The following is an 11257-nucleotide window of genomic DNA, read 5'->3' on the forward strand; positions in this document are numbered from 1 at the left end:
CGAACATGGGGCGTGAGGCAGGAGGAGAGGCCTCCTCAGAGGCCCGCTGGCACCAGTCAGAGGAAGCGCAAGGCCGAGCCCGACGACACCAGCGGCTCAAGTTCTCCTCCACCGCACAAGAGGGCCATGCGCTTCTGACTGGATTCCATGTTTTTACGCTGTAACTTACATTTTTATTTCAACATAATTAGAAGATCCCGCAGGAAAATATTAGTCAGTTTAGGGCTGGACAATAATTCGATATCAATATATATCGCGATAGAATTTTTTTTCAATAACGGTGATACGATTTTTAAACACATTTCCTATATTTCGATATACATTTGAATATATATATATTCATATATATTCGTGTATATATATATTCATATATATTCGTGTATATATATATATATATATACACACACACACAGTCGAACCCACTTATCTCGTCCTCGGTTAACTCGCCAACCCTATTAAGTTGGCGTTTTTGAAGTGGAACCGCCAAATTCGGCACTTAACATTGGTTATCTCGATCCCCGTGACGATTCGCCGGCTTTTAAAAATGTATCACAAGTGCTAAACAGCGCGTATTCAAATCGCATTCGCAGGGTAATTTGCTAAACAACGCAGCTGTGAAACGCGATCCAGGTAAAACTTTTTTAGACAGCATAAATAATATTGAAGCATTTGTTTTCAAGCAGACTGTTAAAGGCAAAAGCAACAAAGCATTTTAGAAACCATAGTAACCGCGTGTATGATACTTATCAGAGCTGTGTCAGAGCGAAATGACTCGTGAATTTAATTTTGACACTGGTTAGCTTTTTGTAAAAACGAACTACAGTACACCCCGCAGGTTTTTTGTGAGCGATCTTTGTGTTTTCAATTTTGGAGAATATAATTAAAGGTTTGTATCGAGAAACGACGGTGGTTTTTATTGTATACTAGTAAATTTCTGCTGTTAGTTGGTGCATATGCCTTTTGTTAGCCAATATGTATGTCGGGGCCGGCTCTACGCTGGGGCAACGCCCCCTTAAGCAAACGTCCTGCCCCCTTAAATCAAACTTTTAGAAGTTGAGGAAGAAAATAATAATTACCCACAAACTGAATATGGACAAGATTTACTACAGTAGCTGAAAAATCCACTGAAAAAGGCACAAACGAGATGATAAGTTTCACTTCTTGTTCGCTCTTTCTGTTTGTGCGCGGGCTCACACTGCACTCGGCAGAGATCCCCCACTCACCCTCCCCCCAGCTAAACATCCAATCACTGTTAGTATGCAAATGAGTCCGTTTCTCAGTAGGCAGGGCAGAGCGAAATGAGCTGCGCGATTGCGGGAGGGGAAGCAGCAATCTCTCTCGTCAAAATCATAACGACTCGTGAGATCATGGTTCGAATTATTTTTGTCTATTTGGGGGGGTCTTGATCGGGGGGTACTGTACCCTCCAGTACCCCCCCGATCAAGACCCCCCCAAATAGACAAAAATAGCAGTTTGGGGGGGGGGTCTTAACATTTTTCTTTTGTTTTTTTTTTTTTAAAGAAAGATAACCTCACCATATAGGAAAATTTTATGTAAAACTATTTCAGACACCCCTAGTGTGGACCGTACCATTTTAACCACCTCGGCGCTAGAAGCAGCTTAGCCAGTCAGTTACGTCATTCATTCTCATTGAGCGACTTGTTCGTTGTGATTTCAAGATTTCAAGATTCTTTATTCGTCACATACATAGTTATAACAAGTACAACATGTAGTGAAATGAACCCTGACCGATCCTATTTTTCAGTTTTATATTTCAAGACTCGGTGAATTGATTTTTTCTTTTTCATAACTTAGCCTACCCTTTTTAGTTTTGGTAATATTGGCAATAGTGAAAAGTGTTTTGTTGGGTTCAAATATGTTTGATATAGGCCATCCAATTAAGGTAAATGTCATGTTTTTACTTGTTTTAATCTGATGAGGAATATTTTTCAGTTTTCCCCCTGAGGGATTGCCACCTTATGTGGTCAGGGGGTTTGCGTGCCTCAGTGACCCTAAGAGCTACACCAGCAGAAGCTTAGCCTTCAGGTGGGACACCCAAGTTGGACAGGTCTTAGGGTAGAGGCCTGACAAAGTGCAATCCAATTACATGACAAAAACTGTTATCCAGAGCACCACCCCACCCCTTTACCGCCTTTGTCGCCACCATGTGCCCCCTTCACATTTATGTCTGCCCCCTCATATATGCATGTCTAGAACCGGCCCCGATGCATGTACATATTTATATTATGCCGATCACGTCAAACAAATCGCGGCAATGCCAAAAACACCAAAAACCTGTGCATGTACATTCTCAGTTATTAATGCACATAAATAAATTTCAAGCACATGTTAATATATTGCTGCCATATTGGTTTTCGGTTATCTCGATCATCGGTTATCTCGACGCTTTTTGGCAACCTCCTAGGCCGGCGACATAACTGGGTTCGACTGTATATGAATTATCAGCCTGTTCTAGTTTAAATGGAAATATATTATTGTTAATAAGCTGAGTCTAAGAGTTTTATTTATTTGATAGTTTATTTCACATTTCTTGTTTGTACAGGCTAAATACAAATAAAAAGTGAACCTTATTTTTTTTTGTACTGTTTTTATTAAAAAAAAAAATTATATAATTTTAATAGGAGGAGCCTGGAGGTATTATAGACTTTGCAAATTCAGTTTGCAGACATCCATTGTGTGTGTCCTCGGCAGTTTTTTCCTGAGGCTTTTTAATATTGTCCATATCGATATCGGAATTATACCGTATCGACCAAAATTAAGAAATATATCGTGATATAATTTTTTGCCATATCGTCCAGTCCTAAGTCAGTTACTTAATAAATGACCAAAAAGTAGTTGAATAGGACAGCTGGCCAACGTGTCTGTGTGCTTCCACTGACTGGCACCCTGACATATAATGATTTTTAACAACATCTGTTACTCGATGAGATTTCGAATCCATCACTATACTGTATATGTCAGGGTGCCAGTCAGTGGAAGCACACAGACACGTTGGCCAGCTGTCCTATTCAACTACTTTTTGGTCATTTATTAAGTAACTGACTAATATTTTCCTGCGGGATCTTCTAATTATGTTGAAATAAAAATGTAACTTACAGCGTAAAAACATGGAATCCAGTCAGAAGCGCATGGGCCTCTTGTGCGGTGGAGGAGAACTTGAGCCGCTGGTGTCGTCGGGCTCGGCCTTGCGCTTCCTCTGACTGGTGCCAGCGGGCCTCTGAGGAGGCCTCTCCTCCTGCCTCGTGCCCCATGTTCGCAGAGAACTGCTCACATGCACGGAGACATGCACGGACATGACCACGGTGTGATCATCACCGTAGTCCGTAATGCTCCAGAGTCCCTCGGGGATGCTGAGCTCATCCAGCTTCTGCAGGTAGTTGCGGCCTTCGATCTCAAGCTGCTGCCACGTGCTGTTAGGGCCCACAGGGATCCAGAAGGTGGAGCTGGAGGGCTCAGCATGTTCTGGGTTCACTGGGTTCGTTTCGAGGGACGAAAAATCCTTTTTTTCGCCGATTACAGCGGCCAGACGGCTCGAGCTCGCAAGGCTATGTCCCCCGTTCTGAAGAAGGCTCGGGAAGCTGGTGTTCCTGCTTTTCTGTTGTACCCGACTAAAGTTCGCCTTTCTTTTGCGGGTAACCAGTGGTTTTTTACCGACCCAGAAGAAGCTCTTCAGGCAATCGGCGCTTTCACCTCCACCGGGTCCTGGCCAATTTAATATGCCTATTCGGTCTGCTTTGTTGTTTGCCTGTTATTATATTGCGGTCACACTGTGCGTGTGGAGTATATAAATCGGGTGCTTTTCTGTTAACGATTTTGTGTCTGTTCTATAGTTGATTTTGCTTTGTAGTTTACGCCGGGGGTGGCCGGCGGGCTTGAGTATTCACGCATGCCTTATCCCCTGCGTGTCACGCGCTGGCTTTTGGCCCCGCGCTGTTCTGGGGGGATGGGGGGGAGGGGGGTGTTTTGTGGTTGTTTTGCCTTGGGGTTCGCGCCCTTCGGCTCATTGGATGATGGTGTTCTTTCTTATGGGGTGTTAGGGGTTTGTATTACTGGAGCTTATTTGTTTATGGGTTGTCTGTTTTCACTAATTCCTTCTCTAACGATGTGCTACTCTATTGACGTCTCCCTCTTTGTCTCTCTCTCTCCAGTATTGTGCTGTGGATCTATGTCTTTTATAGCTGCTGATGGCTAACTTAGTTATGGCTACCTGGAACGTGAGGACGCTTTCGACCCCTCAGAAGCGCTCTAGTGTCACAGACATTTTGTTTAGAAATAGGGTGGACATTGCTTTTTTGCAGGAGACACATTTGGAGTGCATTGGTGCATTTGGACCAAGCGCATGAGGCTCGTATCGCCAGGGTGCGGGCCGAACGCAATGGTTTACTTTTGCGTAAGGCTGAATTTCTTGTACATCGCACTAGGACACGGTATTACGCTAGTGGCCTGGTAAGTTGTTGGCGCTTAGGCTCCGCCAGTGTGACACTTTTCAAGTGTAAAATTCAAGGATGGAGCTGTAACCACCAAGCCTTCTGAAATTAATGACCGTTTTCTTGATTTCTATAAGGATCTCTACTTATCCGACAGCCCTCCATCTCAGACAGCCCTGGACTCGCCTTTTTCCCTGGCTTCTCTCCCTATACTTGCTCAGCAGGATGCCTTACTACTGGAAGCCCCCATTACATTTTGTGAGCTCACTGAGGCCCTTAAGTCATTTTCTAAGAATAAAGCTCCTGGGATGGATGGTATTCAAGCTGAGGTGCTGCTCACCTTCTGGGCACAGTTAGCCTCCCCTCTGTTTCGTATGCTGTCCTCCGCCATACGCTCCTCTCAGCTCCACCCCGCTTTAAATTCTGTGATAATCTCTTTGCTTTTAAAACAGGGCAAAGACTCTGCTGATTGTTCCAGCTACCGTCCCCTATCTTTAATGAACTCTGATGTTAAGCTATTGGCTAAGGTGTTGGCTCGCCGCCTTCAGTTAATGATAGCTATGATTGTACATCCCGATCAGACCGGTTTTATTTCAGCTCGCTACGCAGCCGACAATATGCGTCGTCTTCTGCATATTGTTAAAAATGATTATTCTCCCACTGCTCTTTTCTCATTGGATGCCGAGAAGGCCTTTGACAGGCTTAATTGGAGTTTCCTCTGGGAAATTTTTTTTTTGCCCCGCTTAAATTTCTTAAGTGCTATGCTTCCTTTGCCGCCCCCTTCCCACTTTTTGAAAGATGTCCGGTCGACAGTAACGTCCTTTCTCTGGAATGCCCGCAAGCCTCGCATAAGGTACTCCTTTCTTACTCTTTCTAGAGATGATGGGGGTCTCGCTCTACCGGAATATGAATGGTACCACTGGTCCTTTGTTCTCCGTTCGGTCTGGCACTGGCTTCAGCCTCCCCCATCACCGCCTTCCTGGTTTCCAATAGAGGAGAATCTGGCGCGTCCGCATCAGCTGCAACATCTCCCTTTTCTCTCCCTGAAAGCTAAGGCAGCTAAACCTGTGCTAGGCTCAATTGTGTCTTATGCTGTGCAGATTTTCCATCGGGTCGAGAAGCGCACTGGCTCTGTCCCTGTCTGGCACTCAAATACACCAGTATTTCTTAATAGAGCGCTTAACATTGGTGGTCAGCCCATCACAAACTCCCGGTGGATCTCGTCCGGAATCCGTGTTTTGGGTGATCTATTTGATGACTCTGGCCTCCTCACGTTCCAGGCTCTCAGCTCTAAATTTCCTATCCCTCCTTCTTCCTTCTTTTTCTTTCTACAACTGCGATCTGTCTTCAGAACATGTGGGATTTCCTTCTCTGCTCCTTTGCCTATTCACCCCTTTTGCAAATTTGTGGCTTCCCTGTCCAAATCTAATAGACCAGTCTCCACGCTGGACATGTTTTTGCGTAATGCTGGTCAGGTTATTCCACCTGTTGCCCGTAAATGGGGTGATATCTCTTCTCCTTCTCCATTGTGCTGGCGCACCATTTTTAAAAATATTAAGCGGGCTTCTAGAAATCCCAATCACCAGCACGTTCAGTTTAGTTTTGTGCACAGGATGTACTGTACTCCACGATTGCGCTTCGCTATGGCTCTCGATCCTGATACCCTTTGTAAATTGTGCCCACTTAGAGCCCTTGGTATGTTCTGGGAATGTCCACCTGTGGCCGCTCTTTGGTATGCGGTCTCCTCCTTTCTTTCTGATCTGCTGGATGTGACTGTCCCTTGTTCTCCTCAATCTCTGTTACTCTTAGAGTTCTCTCTCCTTTCTTTTTCCCCTTCTCAGCAACAGACGATTTCTTTATCCTCTGTCGCTGCAAAGCTTCTGTTGGTCTCAAGGTGGAAAGACCCGAGTCGTTGCACTTTCATAGTCTGGAGGGCTTCCCTTTACAATCTGATCATGTTGGAGCTGTCTGCTGCTTGAATAAATGGTGCCTCAGACGTTACTATCAACAATTGGGAGCGTAATGCTTCACTTGTACTACAGTACATTGAGGAGAGCACATCACCTATTGTGTCTGGTTAATTTCTTATGTTCTTATGTTCTGGTACGGTTATGTAGATATGCTATATGGCAATATATTTGGTGTGTGTGTTGTGTATCTATGTGGATGTCTGGGGGTGTGCATGCATTTGCATTTATAGGTGTATGTGTTTTATTTATTATTGCTGTATGTATATTACTGTGTATGTATATAGATGTATATTCTTTTGTTTCCTTTAATGTCTTGCTCCGGTGGGGGGGGTTTGGTTCTGGTGTTTTTTTTTGTTTTGTATGTTGAACAGTTTTTGATGTGTCACTTTTTTGTGCATTGTAGTAAAACCCAATAAAAAATTGGTTGCAAAAAAAACAACCAGAATGATCATTTAAAAAAAACAAAACCTTTATGAGGTTGTGCAACGAGGGGTACGACTTTCATCACGTTTGCACTTCTCTACATCATTTTTGGCCAATTTTTTGAGTCTTAATGGCGGTGTCATCTGAGAACTTCTTTTTATAAAATGCATATTATGTTTAAAAAAATTCCAGCTTTACGGTTTCAGGACAGAACAGCCACTCTGTTATGATGAACATTACGGTATTTTGAGTGTTATTAGTTGTGGCGCCCCTTACTGTACACTGACTACGCCACCCCTTGCGATTCACTACCTACTGAGTGTGCCAGAGCAAGGGAACAATGCTCTAATAAGAAGTACAGATGCAGGTTTTACAGAAATATAAAAGTACAACCTTTAACAACAAATATTCTTGATTGGTCACCAATTAAATAGGTCACTACCTTGATGTTGGGGAAGGGACAGTAAACAGACAAAAAGGGGAAGATGAAAAAAGAAAACAAATCACCAAGACATTGGGACAGAGGCCTATTGAACCAAGGGCGGGTAGACACACTGGTGGGAAGCTAGGGTTTCTATACCACACGTGACTGTGCAAACCCACTTATCCTAATATACACTTCAATCCAATACCCTGCAACCCTCACAGTACTCAGGTACCTTAAGTGACCATTGAAAGTCTTGCAGTTCAGGACTCGGTAGGACCACAGCAGGGGCTGACCCTGACGCACACTGAATAAAGCAACACTTAACTCCCAATTGGGTAGTATACAAAACAGTTTAAAACAGCTGGGGCAAACAAAACAGCTTCACACTATGTGGAACTGCAAGACTTTCAATGGTTAACACAAAAAAAGGCTAGGGAACCCAGCTTTCCAGTGTAATCTCCCTCAAACACATTAGGCAACCCTGTGCAAGCAGCACCCAGGTTGATTAAGGATAAAGGAGGGGGCTAAGGGACTAGACAATAAGAATGATAAAAAGAAAAAAATACAAATAAAAAAATAAACCCACTCTAGCCTGTGGCGTACAGAGCAATTACACTTAAGCTACAGCGCACAGGCTAGAGGAAAACAAAATGCACAACAAAGAAACAGAAGAAAAAAAATAAATACATAAAGCTATGAGCAGCACCACATTCACACAGTACAGAGAACAGCAGCTAGCCATGCAACATAGCCATATGGACCTATAAATCAGACACACAATTAAGTGCTTGTGTTCAGTTAAATGATGACTCATCCATTAAGAACCACTAGCTAAATGGCTAGGGAACAGCTAGCGAATGCTAATGTTTTAAAATACTAGAGTTTGACAGAAACTTACCAGCAACAACAAACATGTATACATTAGCTACGTGAATGCTAATTATCAGAGAGCATATACTGTAAACTAGCACACTGTCATGGATCCGGGCGGCTCGGGCACGGGAGCGAGGCATAGTGCAGGCACAGAAAAAGGGTGGACGACCCACTTGCGGCTCAAGGAACAGAAAAGGGGTTTATTAAATAAAACAGAAAACACAACAAAACCAAAAGGACCACGAGGGATCAAAACTAAAAAGGGATTAACAAAAACTAAATAACAAAACCAAAATACACGTTGAACACTGAAAATATCTAAACCATCTAACATCCATGAAACAGAACACAATGAACCACTAGGGAACTGAACAGAAGCAGGAACTAAAATACTAAGGGTTAACGAGACTAACACAGGACAGGTGAGGCTAATTAAGAAAGACCAGGGAAACGGGGTACAGGTGAAACTAATACTCAAAAGGAACTAAACAGGGAAACTAAGAACTAACCAAGTAATCAGAACACTGGGGAATTACAGACAGGTAATTAAGACAAGCAGGGGCACAAGGAACAAAACCAAAAACCAAAAATCACCAAATACAATAACTAGACAAACTAGGGAGCAAAATACAAAAACAGGAGGTGGGATTCAAACACAGGACAGAAGGTACAAAGACAACCAGACACTCAAGGTGTTGAACCATGAGGCCAACAGAACAGGGGAAACTTGAAGACAAACATGAAGGACGGGATGACCAGCAATGCCTGCTGGTCAAACGGGGAAGGGACTCGGTAGGACCACAGCAGGGGCTGACCCTGACACACACTGAATAAAGCAACACTTAACTCCCAATTGGGTAGTATACAAAACAGTTTAAAACAGCCTGGGCAAACAATACATGCAACAGGTTACCCCAGACTGCAGTGTAATGTTCTGAAACAAACAATACAACATGGACACGGTAAAAATGCAAACAGGCCAATCATAATATCCTGACATGACAAAGACATGTACAGGATTAACAACACATACCTGTCCCAGTATTAGCAGGATACGCCAGAAGTTAAGCTTGGAGATACATCAGTCCCAGCATGGTCATAGCTACCAGCGTCCACGCTGATTACACGCCAACTCGGAAGTCTTAAGTAGTTCTAACAGCGCCTGCTGTTAAAACCGGAAACGGGTGGAGTCATATTTTCACCTTCATGACTCCCGCCGACTGTGGCAAGGAATATATACAATCACGGACTATAAGAATAAACACGCCGTTGCGTTGAGCACTGACGCTGTGTTCGCCGACGAGCTGAACGCGTTCTTCGCGCGGTTTGAGATAAACAGCTCTCACCGCGGAGACAACAACAGTCTGATCTCGGTGAGCGAGGACAGCAGCGCGGCTCTGGTTAGCCTGGCAGAGCGCGATGTGCGCCGGGCTCTGAAGCAGGTGAGCATCAGAAAAGCAGCGGGACCAGACGGGATTTCAGGACGAGTCCTGCGATGCTGCGCTTATCAGCTGACTGGTGTTTTCACTAAGATCTTCAATGAGTCCCTAGCTCTGTCTATTGTGCCAACGTGTTTTAAACGGTCCACCACAGTTCCCGTTCCGAAGCACAACAAGCCCTCCAGCCTGAATGACTACCGCCCGGTAGCCCTAACATCTCTGGCCATGAAGGTGTTTGAAAGGCTGGTAAAGAACTTAATCTGTTCATCCATCCCAAATTCCATAGACCCATTACAGTTCGCCTACCGCCCAAACAGATCCACTGAGGCGTTACCTGCAAGATCGCTATTTTTCTTTATGCTGCAATTGTTTTCATTATTACTTTGTTTAACTTGACACATCACATCTTTAAATTCTCATCCTTGCATTAGAATATAGACCAGTTAATACTGATGGTATCTCATCCTGTGTCATATGTTTTAAAATGACTACACACTGAATATTGAACTGAAGCTTGACATACAGTAAAAAAATTTAATCGCAAATCAAATCGTAATCGCAATTTCTGTCAGAAAAATGGCGATTCGATATTTTCCCCAAATCGTGCAGCCCTAGTTGGCACCACGTCCTGGGTTATTCCCTGCTTTGTGCCCATAGCTTTCAGGATAGTCTCCAGACCCCCTGTGACCCTGCACAGGAAGTTGACCATCCCCGGCCAGCCCCCAGAGTTCTGTGGAAGTTAAAAACACTTTAGTCAAACAACAGACTAACCAAATCTCAGGCTGGAGTAAGCTTCAAAAAAGGAGCTGGTCATTACTTGAACAGAAGGGGAACATAAGAAGGAGACTAGAGCTCAGCTGACAACATATATCTCTCCCGTTCCTTGCTGATGATGGGAGGTCACTGAGACGAGGTGAGACAAGTAAATAGAAAGTCAGCTGGCTCCTGCTGACACCCAACAGTGTGACACAAAACGAGTGGCATTGCCGAAGACCTCACAGCTAAATATGGAAAGAGGGGAAATATTTTTAAAATGTAAATAAAATGTGGAGCACCTATAATAAAAGCACAGCTATTAGGTGCTAATGATCCAGTTCACACTCAAGATGCCTAAGTTTGATCAGGTCAATCCTGCGATGTAACATGGACAGGCAGGCGTAATGTACTCACTGTCTGCAGTATGAACAACATGGTCCCACACAGACAGGTGACCCCATAGAAGCGCCTCTCCAGGTTAACAAATACCTTCACTCAGATACTTATGCTCAAATGCTGTTCGCTGTCAGACTCTGCAACAAAGTCCTTGCAGCTGACCCCACACACATAGACTAACAAACACACACATCCAATACACCATGGTAGTTTCTATGTGCAATATTAGTTCTTGTCAATCCCTGTCACTCCATTGCGTGCCTGTCCATATAGATATATCCAGTGTTGTACATATATTTATATATCCACTCTGTACATAATATACATACACTCTATTTATACATACATATATTTATCTGTTTACATATACACACATATATATATAAATATTTTTCAATATACTCATCCAAATTTATGTTTCCAGATTGTTTGTATAGTGCACTTTTATACTGTACTGTTGGTACAGTTTTTATTCTATTATTTTTAATTTTGCTACTCTTGTCTTGCACTGTCCACTTTTCTGCC

This window comes from Paramormyrops kingsleyae, chromosome 3 (genome assembly GCF_048594095.1).
Source record: "Paramormyrops kingsleyae isolate MSU_618 chromosome 3, PKINGS_0.4, whole genome shotgun sequence".
Lineage (NCBI taxonomy): Eukaryota > Metazoa > Chordata > Actinopteri > Osteoglossiformes > Mormyridae > Paramormyrops > Paramormyrops kingsleyae.